General features: G+C 38.1%; 1 long non-coding RNA gene across 12 annotated transcripts in view; it reads left to right on the forward strand.

Annotated features, from left to right (window-relative positions):
• The window catches only part of LOC126085713 (uncharacterized), a 325,767-nt gene that overhangs the window by 144,338 nt on the left and 163,125 nt on the right, over positions 1 to 18,304 (forward strand). For 11 of the 12 annotated variants that reach the window (XR_007519333.1, XR_007519332.1, XR_007519336.1 and 8 more), the window contains 2 exons: positions 16,358 to 16,449; positions 18,028 to 18,138. This is a non-coding gene — a long non-coding RNA (uncharacterized LOC126085713). The remainder of the gene's footprint in view (positions 1 to 16,357; positions 16,450 to 18,027; positions 18,139 to 18,304) is intronic. The other variant, XR_007519338.1, reaches the window with a different exon arrangement.

Genomic DNA, 18,304 nt, shown 5'->3' on the forward strand with positions numbered 1-18,304 from the left:
AGGCTGCAGAATTTGGGTACAGAACCTTCCAGAATATTACCTCTATATGTTAAATAAAAATAATGTTGATATTGAATATGCTTCAACACTCAAGAAAAAGTAGGTTTCACATCAACTTAACCTTGACCGTTCATGTTTGTAGAATGAGATTTTCTTCTTAAATATACCCGTTAAACAATCGTATAAATTATAGATAGTGAATGTCAATACATCTGTTATTTCCTGGTTCTTTCTTCTGTAGCATAGAAAAATTAATGACGGACATCTTACTTTGATTTTAAGGTTTTTTTTTTTTATATTCAGGAAACAAAATATTAACCATAAAAAAGCCTGGCCCAAACTGTAAAAGCCTGCCAGAAACTGCTCTACAGCAAAGTAAATTTGTGTTACCTTACTAGAAAAGAAGAGTTGTCAAATCCTTACCTCCTAATTTAAATCTCAAAAAGTCTTATGGCTGCAGGTGTGTAGAGGGCCAAATTATTCGCAGCCAGGTGAGAGGTAACCTGGTATCAGTTGATCTCAGTAAAGTGGGGAAGGCAAGGTTCAATCAATCCCGTTAAGATTAGCCAATGTTTGATCTTCTACAGTTTCCCTCCTCTTCTTTTTATGAAGCCCTGTGCATGGAAATCAACTCGAGGGCAATGTTTTTTTTTTTTCTTGTAGTATAGTGGTTAAGAGATGGGTTAACCAGAAGGTCGGCAGTTCAAATCCACCAGCTGCTCCTTAGAAACCCTATGGGGCAGTTTTAGCTAGGAGTCGGAAATGACTCGATGGCAACGGGTTTTATATGCACATAGAATAACTGCTCAGAACAAGCCTTTTAAAATTTTCAGGAAGGTTTGATTGTCTTTAACACTTCCTTAATAAAAATGTTCCAGATTTATCTGACTTTCCTAATTTATTTGTTTCATAGCAGAGAATGGCAGTTAGAAAAATATAAAATTTGAAAGAATTTTGGAAAATGCAATTCAGAATGGAATAGGAGTTGAGGAAATATAGAAATAAACCTCAAGTTATACCAGTAAGAGGGGATCTGATTTGTTTTCCTCTGTGTCTTATAAAGTAGAACTTAAAATAAATATAAAGCATGAAGATACAGGCCAAGGTCTAGGATTCAAATTGAACAAAAATACCAAACAATAAATATAAATGAACTTCCTCAAGGAAGTTTTCTCTTATCTTCTGATGAGATCAGATGGCCTTGTTGTATACAAAGCCACCACTGCCTGTACTTCTTTTGCCACACTTGTGATAATGTAAATAAAAAAAGATTGAATACATTTTTTTTTGCATAGAATTAAAAGTCCACGAGGGCAAAGACCAGATCTGTCTTGTGCAGTGTCTAGCAGTTGGTCTATGATTTGTTTACTGAATTAATTAGTAAATTACTGAATAGAAGACTGGGAACAGCTCCTCAGAATATAGACAGATAATAATAACAATAACAGCAGAGTAGAGACATAGCTCTGTTCTGATAAGGTCTCCCTCTTCTGTGCTGTGAGGGTCTGCTCCTCTCTGTGGTCTTGGTTTATCAGAGTAGGTTTAGTGAAAGGTCACAGCATAGGCGAAGGATAAATAACCCGTGCAAGATTAAAGGCCAATATTTTAACTCATGTTCTTAGTTCATCAGGTAGAGATGCTACCTGTAGTCATGATATTTTCCCTTGCGTAACTCACAACAGCTGGCTACATAAAAACACTAATAAGTAATGCACTGTGGTATGTGATTTAAAAAGTTTTTATCTTCTGAATGGATTGGGGAAGGCTTTCTAGAGGAGATGACAATTCAATGGGTCTATAGAAGATGAATTGGGGCCCTGGTGGTGTAGTGAGTGGTTAAGAATCTGGCTGCTAACCAAAAGGCCAGCAGTTTGAATCCAGCATCTGCTCCTTGGAAACCCTATGGGGCAGTTCTGCTCTGTCCTATACGGCCACTAAGAGTCAAAATCAATTTTGATAGCAATGGGTTTGGTTTTGGTTTTTATAGAAGATGAACAAGGAGCCCTGGCAGCTCAGTGGTTCAGGGCTTGACTGCTAACCAAAAGGTCAGCAGTTTGAACCCACCAGCTGCTCTGTACAAGAAAAGACCTGGCGAACTGCTCCATCAAGATCACAGCCTAGGAAACCCTATGAGACAGTTCTGCTCTGTCCTGTAGGGTTGCTATGAGTCCAAATTGACTTGATGGCACACAACAGCAGCAACAACATAAGGGATGAATACGGTAAACTAGGCCAAAAAAAAAAAAAAGTAGAAGAAGAAGGAATTTCCAGACAAATGAAAGAGAAAGAGTAAGGCCATGGAGGTACTCAAATTCATGATAAGTTAGGGAAATAGTTTTTGTTTTCTTGCTTAGGTAGACTTTAGGGTACATGAGCACGTGGGGAGAGTTATAAAATGCTGGTGTTTAAAAATGTAGTTCGAAACTTTCTTTGGAATAAGATTTTAAAGAATCTTGCCTACCAAAGCAGGCAATTTGCTTTTCATATGTAGGAACTTATCAGAGGTGATTAAGCAGAGAAGTGAATAATGAGAACTGTGGGGCTTTTTTATTTTTCTATTTTTTCCCATATCTGTGCATAAGGATGATAACAATGATGATTGCCATGAACGTGACTGCATAAGAGGGACAAGCATGTGAATTTCTGCAGTCATGAACAACTTGGGCAGTTAGGCTAGTGACTGCTGCTGGTGGAGGGTCCTAGAAACAAGAAGTGTTCCTGTTGTTGCTTTGAGTCTTGAATATGAAATGGAGACCAGAGGTCTATAATATCAGTCTAGAATGGATAATGCAGAAGGGTTTTAGTGTAAGGAGGTGACTGGGAGTAGTTTTCACACTCAAAATCAGTCCAGAGTAGAGTTTGAGTATTAAGCCATGAATTGCGGTTTCAGTTTCAACTGATAATTTTTTTTTTTTTTAAGCAAAAAAAAAAAAAAAAATGAGGAAAAGAGCCTGGGAATTCTCTCTCAGTATCTGGACGGAGAAGGTCCCTGAGCGGCGCTAAATGTTTGTGCTTAGCTGATAACTGAAAGGTTGGAGGTTCAAACCCTCTCAGCGGCACCATGGGAGAAAAAGGATTGGCGATCCACTTCCATAAAGATTATAATCAAGGAAACCCTATGAGCAATTCTGTTCTGCAACACATGAACTTGCCATAAGTCAGAATCAACTAGACCTTATGTGACAAAACAACATCTGGATTGAGAGGGCGAGCTCACACAGCAGCTCTACTGGGTTCTGACTGTTGATCCTAGGCTGCCGACATCTTCTCTCATTCAGTTTTAGGCAGATTTTTGTGGTACGGTTAAACAGGGTAAGGAAGTATGGGAAACTTCTGAGAAGACTTCACAGTGAAATAAAGTGTCTTTATTGAGCTGGATCGTATCTGGTCACCTTATCACTGCAGCTTTGATGAGGGATATCAAACTGTCATATCCATCTGTGAGTTGAGAATAAATGGAGGGAAAAGAGACCAGAGGTAAAGAGGCACATAAAGAGGAGAAACTCAGGCACAGATGAGCAGCAACCAAGCTTGGTGTGGAGGAGGAAGTATCAAAGATGATCCTACAAAGAATGCAAAGACAAGATGCTTCCAATAGCCAGTAAGGATGTGGGCGGGAAGAGAGCTTCGGCTATTTGAAATCAGAACTACGCATGAAGGTACTTGTAATCAAATAAAAAACAGAACATAATTTGGAAAGAGAAATAAAGTAGGAGTTATGATTTTTTTAAGTACTCATGACCGGAATCTAAAAAGCCAAAATAAACATTCTACAAGAGTATTATTACGACACTGCCATTTTAACTCAAAGAATGTTTAGTTTTAAATACCTCTGCAAGAATGTCAGCTGATTACTGAATGCTTGTGAAAAGGAAGACGTTGCATTCCAACACACCATATCAGATCTGAGCCAGGATAATGGCCATGGCTTTAAAAAATGAAAAATAAAATAAAAAACAAAACCTACTTCCACTACGCCAGAATTAAAATAATAATAGTAACTACCTGTTATGGTGTATTTCAATTTAGTTCATTTCTTTTTTGCTTTTGATACACATACCTCCTTAGCAAGAAACTTACCTAAGTTTCACTTAGATAACCTTAGTTACCTAATGTTGTCAACAAGCTGATTTAACCTCTGAATGAAAGATTGGAGCTAGAAAGTGATTATGAAGTAGCCAAAAAAAAAAAAAAAAAACTTGAGAATATCAAGGGCTTTTTAACAATATCAGATAAGCAATGAGCTCATTTAATGACAGAGTAAGAAATAGTAGAGTGATAAGCTCAGAAAGATATATAGAACTAAATCAAAGCATTGAACTGATTTTTGTTGTACAGGTTAAAAGCTACCTAAAGGAAAAGTCTACGTTATTTCACTGCAATGGAATTTTATTTTACCCCTTATAATCGCAGGGAGTGGGCCAGGACCTTCCTTATTATAATGCTGTTTGTTCTAATCATGGGAATTTGAGGGAGGCAGAGGCAGGGAAAAGCATGTACTCTCATTTCAATCAAAAGCCTAAACAGCAAACAACTGTCTCTCCCTACAAAGTGACAACATGAAAGAGTTGTTCTGAATTTTTTCCATGTTATTTACAGCTAGGACCCTGTTGTGCTCCAGTTTAACGAGTGTCCCCAACATCCTGGGAGAGGTTCAGATAGCAATACTCCTTTCAATATTTTGTGTCTGAGCATATGATATGAAATGAAGTAAAAACAGAAATTTGGGATAGCACTAACCGTTTTTGGCCTTAGTACAGAGTAACCTTATAACTTATTTTCAAATCTCAACAGATTTGAATTGGGCACTATTAAGAATTATGCCGGGACAATGAGAGTAAGTAGGGACTATCCCTGGCAAACAGAACTTATGGTCGGCTTAACCATCATTGTTGTTGTTAGGTGCTGTCGAGTCAGCTCTAACTCATAGGGACCCTACCTATAAAGGAATGAAGTGTTGCCCAGCTTTACACTATCCTCACAATTGTTATGTTTGAGTCCATTGTTGCAGCCACTGTATAAATCCATTTCATTGAGAGTCTTCCTCTCTTTTGCTTACCCGCTACTTTACCAAACATGATGTCCTTCTCCAGGGTTTGGTTCCTCCTGATAACATGTCCAAAGTAAGCGAGACAAAGTCTTGCCAAGCTCAATTCTAAGGAGCATTCAGGCTATACTTCCTCCAAGACAGATTTGTTCATTCTTCTGGCAGTCCCTGGTATATTCAATATTCTTTGCCAACACCATAATTTGAATGTGTCAATTCTTCTTTGGTCTTCCTCTTTCATTGTCCAGCTTTTGTAAGCATATGAGGCAATTGAAAATCCCATAAGTTGAGTCAGGTGCCCCTTAGTCCTTAAAGCGACATCTTTGCTTTTTAACACTTTAAAGAGGTCATTTGCAGCAGATTTGCCCAATGCAATAAGTCGTCTGATTTCTTGGCTGCTGCTTCCATGGGCTTAGCCTCAGAGAATCATATTTCCATGTCTAATATATTATATTTTTAGTTTTATGTATTTTAACAGCTAACATAACTAAAATATACATAATCTTTACAAAATATTTGCCCCTATTTTTTAACACTGTGTACCTTTGTAGGAATATTTGACGTTATAAGAATATTTTGTGTTTCATAAACTCTGGATCTCTAATATTTTCAGGAATAAAAATTCATAATTTGAAAAAAAGAGTTAAAACAAATAGTCGTGAGATAAGCGAGCCTAAAGAGATCTAAGAGATCTCACACTTGGAGCCTAGAGAATAGAGGAAAAACCATTCTTTCAGGTTCAGCAAAAGGGCTAAATATATATAAAATAACCCTTCCTGGCATTAACCCTTCCTAGCCTTTAAATCCGTCAGGGTTGTATCCTTTCACCATACCTATTCAATCTGTGTGCTGAGCAAATAATCTGATAAACTGGGGTATATGAAGAAGAACTCTGCATCAGGATTGGAGGAAAACTCATTAATAACCTGTGTTATGCAGATGACACAACCTTGCTTGCTGAAAGTGAAGAGAACTTGAAGAAATTACTGATGAAGATCAAAGACCACAGCCTTAAAAGACCTCTTTAAATTGTTAAAAAGCAAAGATGTCACCTTGAGGACTAAGGTGCGCCTGACCCAAGCCATGGTATTCTCAATCGCCTCGTATGGATGCAAAAGCTAGACAAGGAATAAGGAAAACCGAAAAAGAATTGACACCTTTGAATTGCGGTGATGGTGAAGAATATTGAATATACTGTGGACTTCCAAAAGAACGAACAAATCTGTCTTGGCAGAAGTGCAGCCAGAGTGCTCTTTAGAAGCAAAGATGGCAAGACTGCATCTCACATACTTTGGACATGTTATCAGAAGAGATCAGTCCCTGGAGAAAAAAGGAAGACCCTTGAACAGGTGTATTGACACAGTGGATGCAACAATGGGCTCAAGCATAACAATGATCATGGAGATGGCACAGGACCTGGCAGTGTTTCATTCTGTTGTACACAGGGTTGCTATGAGTTAGAACCAACTTGACGGCACCTAACGACTATCAACAGCCTTCAAGTCAGTCTCTGGCATTGATTTTTAGTCTATATATATATATATATAATTTTTTGGGGGGGTTATATGTAAATTGAATGCCCACCAATTCTTTTTGGTACTTGGATCCACAGTCAACGCCCATGGAGAGAAGCACCAGTCAAGAAATCAAACGATGCATTGCATTGGACAAATCTGCTGGAAAAGACTTCTTTAAAGTGTTCAAAAGCAAAGATATCACTTCAAGAACTAAGGTGTGCCTGACCCAAGCCATGGTATTTTCAATTGCCTCGTATGCATGTGAAAGCTGGACAATGAATAAGGAAGACTGAAGAAGAATTGATGCCTTTGAATTATGGCGTTGGCAAAGAATATTGAATATGCATACCATGGACTCCCAGAAGAACAAACAGATCTGTCTTGGAGGAAGTACAGCCAGAATGCTTCTTAGAGGTGAGAATGGCGAGACTTTGTCTTAGGTACTTTGGACGTGTTATTAGGAGGGACCAATCTCTGGAGAAGACATCATGTTCGGTAAAGTAGAGGGTCAACAAAAAGGAGGAAGACCCTCACAGAGATGGATTGACACAATGGCTTGGCAATGGGCTCAAGCATAGCAATGATTGTGAGGATGGCTCAGGACCAGGCAGTATTTTGTTCTGTTGTACATAGACTTGCTATGAGTCGGGACTGACTTGATGACACCTAACAACAATATATGTAAGTGTATAGAAAATTTTGGAACATAGGAAATAGCCTCCTTTTGCATATTTGTATATAATTATGATATATATATATATTAGCCATAATTTTCTTTTGGCAATTAATAAATCATGTTTGTTTTTGTCATTAAAATATAATTTCATATTAGCACATACAAATTTATCTCATCCTTTTAATGACTGCTTAGTGTAGATGTATCTTGTCCTTATAGATAGGGCATTTAAGATTGTTTGCAAATTTTCACCACTTCAAAAAATGCTACAGTTTTGCACATGTCTTTTGCACATATGTGTGTATTCCTGTGAGGTAGATTCCCAGTTGCTAAGTCAGAAGATATGAGTATATTACCTACAGACAAACACTGCCTATTATAAGATGTTCTTCAGCATCCTGAGAAAACTTAACTCAGGGGAAAAGTATGGGGTATAAGAGAAAATAGTTTTTCTAATTTATCCAGGGTATGTCTGTATTGCCACTTTCATCAGAAGCAGAAGTGTCTGGTATCTCTTCAACAGTGAAGAATCACAGTGTTGTTGTTAGGTGCCATCAAGTCAGTTCCGACTCATAGTGACACTATGTACCACGAACGAAACACTGCCTGATCTTACATTACACTCACAAATGTAGTTTAATTAATTAATTTCACAACTGCTTCTGAAAACCTCAGGATGATAGAAACAAGCTTTTCCAAGTAATCAGCTTTTTAAACAAGTAAGAATTAAAAAGAATTAAAGTTTCTCAGAACCTCCATCCTGATTCCTCCTCAGATCAACCAAACTGTTCCAAGTTGGCGACAGTTACGTAAAAAGCCCAACACAGGGAGTTCTTGGAAAATCAAAATTAATTTTGTTAAATTGATTACTCAACTTCCTTCCGCATATCCTCATTCTTGGTTTGTATGCATGGCTCCCTTAGTTCCTAATTTACTTCCTGGCCTGATTTTAATTTTGCTCCCCCCACCCCACATCCAGTCAAAAGATCCAGAAGCAACTTCATGAATAGTGAATAAAAACCTAAAATTGATTTGTCTAAGAATTAAAATTATTTCATGCTTGTCTGTATAATTTAACATTGCATAAAATGCCACAAATCCTTGAATCACAAGATTATTAGTTGTGAGCTGAACTATTCTTTGTGTAGGTTTCCAGCTTAGTTTTATAGTTCCTGATCCAGCAAAGAACACAACATAACTTACCACATGATTTCTGAAGAGTATTGCACTTGCATATGTGTGCATACATGTGTATATACAGAAAGAGAGATATCCAGACCACAGAGGCGTTAGTGAAGCAGTTTTTAAGGAAAATATTTTGGACTTTCTACATTATGTCCATTGAAAGTAGCTTCTATTGCTAGGTATCAACTGGTGTGTAACTGTACTTGTTGGTGATTGTTGTTAGGTGCCATCGAGTCGATTTCAACTCATAGTAACCTCATGAGAGGTTCCTCAGGGTGGAACTGCCCCATAGGGTTTTCTAGGCTGTAATCTTTACGGGGGCAGATCACTGGGTCTTTCTTCTGTGGAGCCCCTCTGGGTTTGACCCACTAACCTTTCAGTTAGCAGCCAAGCTCTTAACCGTTGCGCCACCAGGGCTCCTTTGTTGTTGATAAGAGCGATCAGGAGAGTATCTAAATCCAGGGCTTAGTCCCAGACTAAACTGCTCCACCCAATGTATTTGTATCCTAGGAATTCCTATATTACATCTCAGCCAATCCTGCCTCGCTCAGAATCCAGTCTATTTTTCTCATTTAAAATTTACCCCTACTGCCCTACCACCCGGGAGCCATGGTGGCCCAGTGGTTAAGAGCTATGGCAAGCTATGGCTGCTAACCAAAAGTTTGGCAGTTCAAATTCACCAGCCGCTTCCTGGAAACTTTACAGGCAGTTCTCTATCGTATGGGTCGCTATGTAAGTTGGAATCGACTCCACAGCAACAGGTTGGTTTTTTTTTTTTTTCTGGCTCTACCACTCTACACACTCACTAGTTATCACACCTTAGGGAATATCATCTAATTGATTTTCTAAATTCTCCAAGTAGGCTGTACAATGAGGTGTTAATTACACAGTACCTATTCTAGGCAAAACTTACTCTTTAAAAAACAAACAAAACAAAACAAAGGCATTATACAGAGTGGCTTGATTTGGGAGCTCTGATGGTGCAGTGGTTAAGCATTTGGCTGCTAACTAAAGGTTGGCAGTTTGAATCCACCAGCCACTCCTTGAAAACCCTAATAAGTCTTAACTCAGAGTAACAGAATTGAGGAATTCAGTCAGTATTGCTTATTCTTGGGAGGGATGTCAGTATTCTCTGCAGGGCCTTCTATGTCAGTACTTATTTTCTGTTGTTTGCCCTCTAATGCCTCTAGGAACACACAGATTTCCATTTTCATCATATTAATGTTATTCAGGGTTGTTGTGAGGGCCTTGCACTCTTACTTTTGGCCACTCCGCATGTATAATATGTCAAACAAATTTTTTTTTTATCCTGCATTAAATATAATTTATATTGCAATTATAGAGTTGCGGTTGACTAGTTGATGTAATGTTATTTTTTATAGACATTTAATTTAGCATTTATTAGTCTCCAATTTGCAGTTTTCTTTTTGTAGTTTGGCAGCAATACTTTTTTTTTTTTTTCAGGTTTCAATCATTTTGTAGACCTTTAGTAGTCTCACAACCGATTCGCATTGTGTTCTAATGACTACTGGATAAAATGGACTTGATGTTGATTTAGTAGAAGAGTTTATTTTAAAGGTCTTTTCAAAAAATAGAGTCATTTAGAATGATTTGCTTTTTTAATAAATTCAAGACTTCTTTATAGAAAACTACCTTTCTGAATTCTCTAAATCTGTTCTAGTTTTTATATTTTATAAAATTGTCTTCTATACAATCTATAAAATTGTCAGGTATCTTTGTTCTTCACAGATGATTCTCTTCTTTATTTCCACATTTTGATATTTAGGATCTAAGATTACAATCCTTCTGTTATAAGGCAGTTTCTATAATTTGCTATTCGCTATCCATGTTCTGAAACATTGGTGTCCAGGCACTAGTGCACCCACTGAGTAGTCCCTTTCAAAAACTAGGGCTCAGCCTTTTTTATTTAGAAAGATACTTCACTGAATGATGAAACCTTCAACCCCTCCTTGACAGTAGTTCCTACAGAGACTTTGTGTTTGCTAGCTTCCCTTTCAAGTTTGTCCAGACTTTATCTTTGTTGTTAGGTGCTGTCAATTTCAACTCATAGTGACCCAGGAGCACTGATGGAGTAGTAGTTAAGTGTTTGGCTGCTAACCAAAAGTTCAGCAGTTGGAATCCACCAGCCGCTCCTTGGAAACCCTATGAGGCTGTTCTACTTTGTCTTACAGGGTTGCTATGAGTCAGAATCAACTGGACGATAATGAGTTTAGTGACCCCATGCGACAGAAAACCCACAGGGTTTTGTAGGCTGTAAACTTTATGGGAGCAGATCACAGGTCTTTCCCCCTTGGAGCCTCTGGGTGGGTTTGAATCACCTACTTTTCGGGTAGCAGCTGAGTGCTTAACCTTTGTGCTACAAGGGCTCCTCTTTAATTCTTGCTAAATCTAAATCTGTTGGCTCAGTGTTTAAGAGATGGTGCAGTGGTTAAGAGCTTGGTTTCTAACCAAAAGGTCAGTAGTTCAGATCCACAAGCTGCCCCTTGGAAACCCTATGGGACAGCTCTATTTGGTCTTGTGGGGTTGCTGAGAGAATCAGCTCTAGAACAACAGGTTTGGTTTGGTGTAATATCTAAATCACACTGTATGGTGCCGCCCCATTTGAAAAAATGATGCCTGAATGTAATTGTGGAATGCTCTGAAAAGAAATACAAAATTGGGATGCAAACTAGTCTTTAGGAAATCATAGGCGCACCCCATTCACAAGCTCAGAATTTTTAATATCCTTCAGGATTGGGGGGGATTTTAGTAAAGTCTGCAAACTGTTCTTTGGTTAGTTGAGAACTTTCTCTTCTGTGCATTCTTGATAAACCTTCGTCAACTACAGAGGCAACAATGAAGTGCTTTTTTCTTCTGTATTCTGTTTCACATTCTATGTGTTGTCAACTGTGAAGCACACTTTTGTATTTTCTTAGGCAGAGAGTAAAAGCCCAGTACCAGGCAAGTTGTTCTGCAAGGACAGAATATTTTCCATATGATAGCTATAGATACATCATGGTGAAATTAGTAAAAGTTTCAGTGTTTGCTTTAGGACAACAAATGTTTATATCTTTAAACCTATAATTTGCTTTCTGATACAATCTTTTGTGGCCTGGCTAAATTATGGTAATTAATTTCAGAATAGATTGAAATGACATGAATAGGATATTTTTAAAAAAGAGATCATTTTTTTCCTTCTGTTTCAGTCATACAGTCCTGAAGGCAAACATGATTGGTAATCACATCCGTTTTTACAGTGACTTTTAAAAAAATTCCATTTTATACCTTTGATGGGCCTTAGTTTTGGAGCATCTACAGGATTAGGTTTCTCTTATTTGGAAACCCTGAATATAGCATTGCAGTACAAAGTTCTGGTCATGCTGTCCACTTTCAGAGGATTGCATGGAATTCAGAGCGACGAGAATGTTTTGAAATGCTGGCAAAGAAACAAAAACAGTGTGTCCCCCCCACACGTTTAGAAAAATAAAGGTACGGAGGACATGGCGTACTTCTTATTAAAGGCTTTGAGAAACACCACACCTTAGTAAACATTCCTCAGGAGCTGAGGAAACACTCTGTTCAATGGCTTATCCCAGCTCCCTCAATTCTGGTATTAGTGAAGCGGACAATAGCACCAACACAATGCCAACCTTGGAGGAGAGAAAGCCGAGTACACGCAAGCACACTTCTTCAACAAGCTCTGTGTCCTGCTTCAGGCACTTTGGCTTGTCTTGTTTTGTCATCACAAAAGGTGTTGTGATTTGCTGAAGATTCTTTGCCAGGTAATAAAATCTTGGTGATTTCTTTTGCTCTTCAGTTAGACACTTTACAACTTCCTCCTTTTTGGCCTTCAGAGTTCCTGGTCAGGCTTCCTTTGTAGATCCATGTAGGCTTAGTGCAGCTGCTCCAAGCACTAGAACGTTTCCCTCCCTCCTTCGTTTGAAAAAAACTAGCGTTGTCACCTTCTGAGATGGTAACTAAATAGAACAAGATACTCACCTTACAGTGGGATAGCATATTGTCATTCACTTTTGTTCCCTAAATATTTCACCTGAAGTAGCCACCTAGAGCAAATGATCTACTGAGAAGGTTCAGGCTCCCATAATTTTTTCAAACATGGGCGGCATTCTCCATGCATTTTTATGATGGGAAGTTTGCGCTCAACTAGCTTCCCTTCTTCAGTTTGTAAAGTAAAAGTTCTCCCCTGAAGCCATTTTCTTGAACTGCTAACAAATTGTTCATCCAATTCCAGCCCCTTTAAACAGCTCCACCCTCAGTGGTACAAAAGGTTAACGTGTTCACTGCTAACCAAAAAGTTGGCAGTTCAAGCCCACTCAGAGGCTCCTCGGAAGAATATCCTAAAGATCTAATTCTGAAAAATCAACCACTAAAACTCTATGGAGCACAGTTCTACCCTGACACACATGGGTTACCATAATTCAGAACTGACTCAAGGACAATGGTTAACTAAAAAAAGATGCTTGGACCTCACTCTGAAAATTCCCATTTAGTGTGTTAGTGTAGGGCCCAGACGTCAGTGTTTTTCTTAACACTCAGGTGATTGGAATTCACAGCAGTTTGTTAGCTATTGATTTAGACTACTTCTTGTTGACTACTCCATTCTTCCTTATTTCTGATTTCCCTAAGTTTCATCCACAACTTCAGCTTCCTCTCTCTCATTTCTAGTATAGATGAGGTTTTTCAGATTTGCCACCCCAGCTTCAACCTCTGGCAGCCCTCCAGGATATGACTCACGACCCCTGCTATTTTGGTTTTATCCTCTCTGCCCTCCCAGCCTTTGCTATGCCCCCTTCTGCTAGAGAATGGAAATCAGACATAAGCCATGGGTTTACGTCTCTACCGCAGTTCTTCAAAGTATGACATCAGTGCAATTGCTTGATTTACTATACTTAAAAAATGGCCTTATGCAAAGTTTTCGTCAAAATTACTTCTACATGATACACAAAAATACTTAAATAAGTTGATCTCCACCACCCACCTTTGGCTGAACATGGTCATTATCCCTGACTATATATTTGCTTTAGCTTAGTTCTTCTATCTTCTAGGGTGGTTATATAATAAGAATGCAGGCTAGTAGTAATACTAAGTAACTGTCATGCTCTTAAGGAGGGCAAGGACGAACAGGCAAAGAAGAAATTATTCGTGTGTATATGAAGCATAAGGAGCTCTGGTGGTACAAACGATTAAGTGCTTGGCTACTAACTGAAAGGTTGGCAATTTGAGCCCACTCAGCCACTCTGCTGGAGAAAGACCTGGCAATCTGCTCCCTTAAAGATTACAGCCTAGAAAACCCTATAGGGCAGTTCTACTCTGTCCTATAAGGTCACTATGAGTTGATTTGACAGCACACAACAACAACATAAAAAATATAGATCCAAAAGGTACAGCCATGCTGTTGCTAACTGGAAGGCAATAGCAACATATAGACTAACCTCTAAAATAACAATCCATGGTGGAGATGCTTACTTGGAGGCAAGTTAGCAGAATTCTCAACGGCTAACAGCAAACAAGAACAAAAATATTTATTAAAAAAATAATATCAGCTGACCAGGCTGAAATATATCTTACTCTAGAACACTGGGCTATAGTCATATGGCAAAAATGTCTAGGGTGCATTGGTAGCTTTGAAAACAATAATTTGGGTACAAACTAATATATTTTCAGTGTTTTGAAATGATTGGAAGTAATTGGGAAAAAAAATCCCAAATGAGAAAATTTGAGTTTGTTTTAAGCATAGATATTTCTTCAAGAAGATTCTTTGAAGCTCATAAACTTCCTTCCAAAGAATGCACTGGGCTGATATCTGAAACTATGAATGGGAGTACATTTTATTAAAGTCTACTTGGCTTCAAGTCCTCTTCACTTGGTGGTGCCATCTATATAAAAGGTTGTTAATGAGTCTTTCTTCAATTCTGATGCTGCGTTCTTCTTCATATAGTCCAGCTTCTCTGATTATTTGCTCAGCATACAGACTGAGTAAATATGGTGAAAGGAGGCAACCCTGACGTACACTTTTCCTGACTTTAAAAACCCCACAGCATCCCCTTGTTCTGTTGGAAAGACTGCCTCTTGATCTATGTACAGATTCCTCATGAGCACAATCACGTGTTCTGGAATTCCATTCTTTGAAATGTTATCCATAATTTGTTATGATCCACATAGTTGAATGCCTTTGCATAGTCAATAAAGCATAGGTAAACATCTTTCTGGTATTTTCTGCTTTCAGCCATGATCCATCTGATATCAGCAATGATATCCCTGGTTTCACATCCTCTTCTGAATCCTTGAATTTCTGGCAGTCCCCTATCGTTGTATTCCTTCAACTGCTTTTGAATGATCTTCAGCAAAATTTTACTTGTATGTGATATTAATGATATTGTTTGATAATTTCCACATTTGATTGGATCTCCTTTCTTTGGAACAGACACAAATATGGATCTCTTCGAGTTGGTTGGCCAGGTGGCTATCTTCCAAATTTCTTAGCATAGACAAGTGAGCACTTCCAGTGCTGCATCCATTTGTTGAAACATCTCAGTTGGTATTTCATCCATTCCTGGAGCCTTGCTTTTCACCGACGTCTTCAGTGTAGCTTGGATTTCTTCCTTCAGTACCATCAGTTTTTGATCATATGCTACCTCCAAAAATGATTGAACGTCAATGATTCTTTTTGGTACAGTGACTTTCTGTATTCCGTCCTCTTTTGATGCTTCCTGCGTTGTTTAATGTTTTCACTGTAGAATCCTTCAGTATTGCAACTCAAGACTTCAATTTTTTCTTCAGTTCTTTCAACCTGAGAAATGCAGAGCGTGTTCTTCCCTTTTGGTTTTCTAACTCAAAGTCTTTGCATATGTCATTCTAAAACTTGGTCTTCTCAAGCCGCCCTTTGAAATCTTCTGTTCAGCTCTTTTTACTTCATCATTTCTTCCATTTGCTTTAGCTACTCGACATTCAAGAGCAAGTTTCAGAGTCTCTTCTGACATCTATTTTGGTCTTTTCTTTCTTTCCTGTCTTTTTAATGACCTCTTGCTTTCTTCATGTATGATGTCCTTGATGTCATTCCACAACTGGTCTGGTCTTCGGTCATTAGTGTTCAATGCATCAAATCTATTGTTGAGATGGTCTCTAAATTCAAGTGGGATATATTCAAGGTCATACTTTGGCTCTTGTCGACTCGTTCTAATTTTCTTCAGCTTCAATTTGAACTTGCATTGAGCAATTGATGGTCTGTTCCATAGTGGGCCCCAGGCCTTGTTGTAATTGATGATATTGAGCTTTTCCATCATCTCTTTCCACAGGTATAGTTGATTTCATTCCTGTGTATTACATCCAGTGAGGTCCACGTGTATAGTTACTATTTATGTGGTGAAAAAATGTATTTGCAATGAAGAAGTTGTTGGTTTTGCAAAATTCTGCCACTTGATCTCTGGCATTGTTTCTATCACCAAGGCCATATTTTCCAACTAGAGATCCTTCTTCTTTGTTTCCAACTTTTGCATTCCAATTACCAGTAATTATCAATGCATCCTGATTAGATGTTTGATCAATTTCAGACAGCAGAAGTTAGTAAAAATCTTCAGTTTCTTCATCTTTGTCTTTAGTGGTTAAAAAAGTTTCTTCATCTTTGTCTTTAGTGGTTGGTGCGTAAATTTGAATAATAGTTGTATTAACTTGCCTTCCTTGTAGGCATATAGATATTGTCTTACCACTGACAGTGTTGTACTTCAGGATGGATCTTGAAATGTTCTTTTTGAGGATGACTGCAATGCCATTCCTCTTCAAGCTGTCATTCTTGGCATAGAAGACCATATGATTGTCTGATTTAAAATGGCCAATTCCAGTCCATTTCAGCTAATGCCTAGGATATCAATGGTTATGTGTTTCAATTCGTTTTTGACAATTTCTGTTTCCTAGATACACACTTTGTACATTCCAGGTTCCTGTTACTAATGGATGTTTGCAGCTGTTTCTTCTCATTTTGAGTCATGCCACATCAGGAAATGAAGGTACTGAAAGCTTGACTCCGTCTACTGTAATTTATTTATCCATTCTATGTTAATGGTATTTGGGATATTTCTGCTTTTGAATTATTACAAATAATGATGCTCCGAACATTTATTTTGGTGCAGATATATAAGCATTTCTGTTGTGAATATACTTAGAAGTGAAATTCTTGAGACACAAAGTACATTTGTGTTCAGTTTTGGTGGATACTACCAAAGAGTTATTCAAAGTGGTTATACCAAGTTATACTCCTAGCCTTAGGGTGTGAGAATTCCAGCTGCTCTATAACCTTGCCTACGTTTGGAATTGTCAGCCTTTTTAATTTTACCTATTTTAGTGGGTACTTTCTTTAATGCTATCTCGGAAACCCTGGTGGTGTAGTGGTTAAGTGCCACGGCTGCTAACCAAGAGGTCAGCAGTTCGAATCTGCCAGACACTCCTTGGAAACTCTGTCGGGCAGTTCTACTCTGTCATATAGGGTTGCTATGAGTCGGAATCAACTCGATGGCAGTGGGTTTGGTTTTGGTTTTTGTAATGCTATGTCACTGTATTTTTCTTTGCATTTTCCTAATTACTAAGGAGGTAGTACATATTCATACATTTCTTGGATACTCAGATATCTACTTTTGTTCTGTGCCTATTCAGATTTTATGACCATTTTTTAAAATGGTCTCTATGCCTTTTCTAATTTGTAAGCGTTCTTTATATATTCTGAATGTAAGTTTTTTTTGTGGGATAGATACTGGTATAGACGCCTTTGCAGTCTCTTACTGGTGTCTTTTGATAAATAGAAGTTTCTAATTTTAATGTAATCCAATTTATCATTTTTCCCTTTAAGATGAGTGCTTTATATATCTTGTTTAAGAAATATTTGCATATTTAATAATCGTGAAGGTATTTATTGTTTTACCTTTCTCATTTAGCTACGGTATACCTAGAATTGATTTTTGTGTTTGACGTGAGTTAGGAGTAAAGTTTCATTTGTTTTCTGTGTGGATATCCAGATGACCCAGCACCATTTACTAACAGATCATACATTTCCCCCTGCTCTTTGTCAAAACTATAGTGTCCATACATGTGTGAGATTATTTCTGGACCCTCTAGTCTGTTCCCTTGGTCCATCATCACACCAATGCAATACCACTTTGTCAATTTTACTGTCTTTTTATAATAAGTCTTAATATCTGATAAAATAAGTACTCCAACTTTATTCTTTTTTCATGAATATTTTGGCCGTTCTTGGCCTTTTAGATTTCTTGTAAACTTTTATAGTATTAATATATAGATCCACTGTGGACCTTTTTTTTTTTAATTTTATTGTGCTTTAGGTGAAGTTTTATAGCTCAAGTTAATTTCTCATTAAAAAATTTATACACATATTGTTTTGCAACTTTGGTTGCAATCCCTGCAATGTGGCTGCATGCTCCCCCTTTCCATCCTGGGTTTCCTGTGTCCATCCATCCAGCTCCCGTGCCCTCCTGCTTTCTCGTCTTATTTTTAGACAGGAGTTGCCCATTTGGTCTCATATATTTGATTGAACTAAGAAGCATTCCTCATATGTGTTATTGTTTGTTTTTTAGGCCTGTCTGATCTTTGTCTGAAAAGTGGGCTTCGGGAATTGTTTCAGTTCTAATTTAGCAGAGTGTCCGGAAGCCATAGTTTTGGGGGTTCCTCCAGCCTCTGTTAGACCGGTAAGTCTGCTCTTTTTTTGTGACTTTGATATCTGTTCAACATTTTTCTCCCATTCTGTCTGGGACTCTCTGTTGTGATCTCTGTCAGAATGGTAGGTGGTTGTAGTGGGGCTCTATCTAGTTCTGGTCTCAGGCTGGTGGAGTCTGTGGTTCATGTGGTCCTTCA

Source organism: Elephas maximus, chromosome 1 (assembly GCF_024166365.1).
Source record: "Elephas maximus indicus isolate mEleMax1 chromosome 1, mEleMax1 primary haplotype, whole genome shotgun sequence".
NCBI lineage: Eukaryota > Metazoa > Chordata > Mammalia > Proboscidea > Elephantidae > Elephas > Elephas maximus.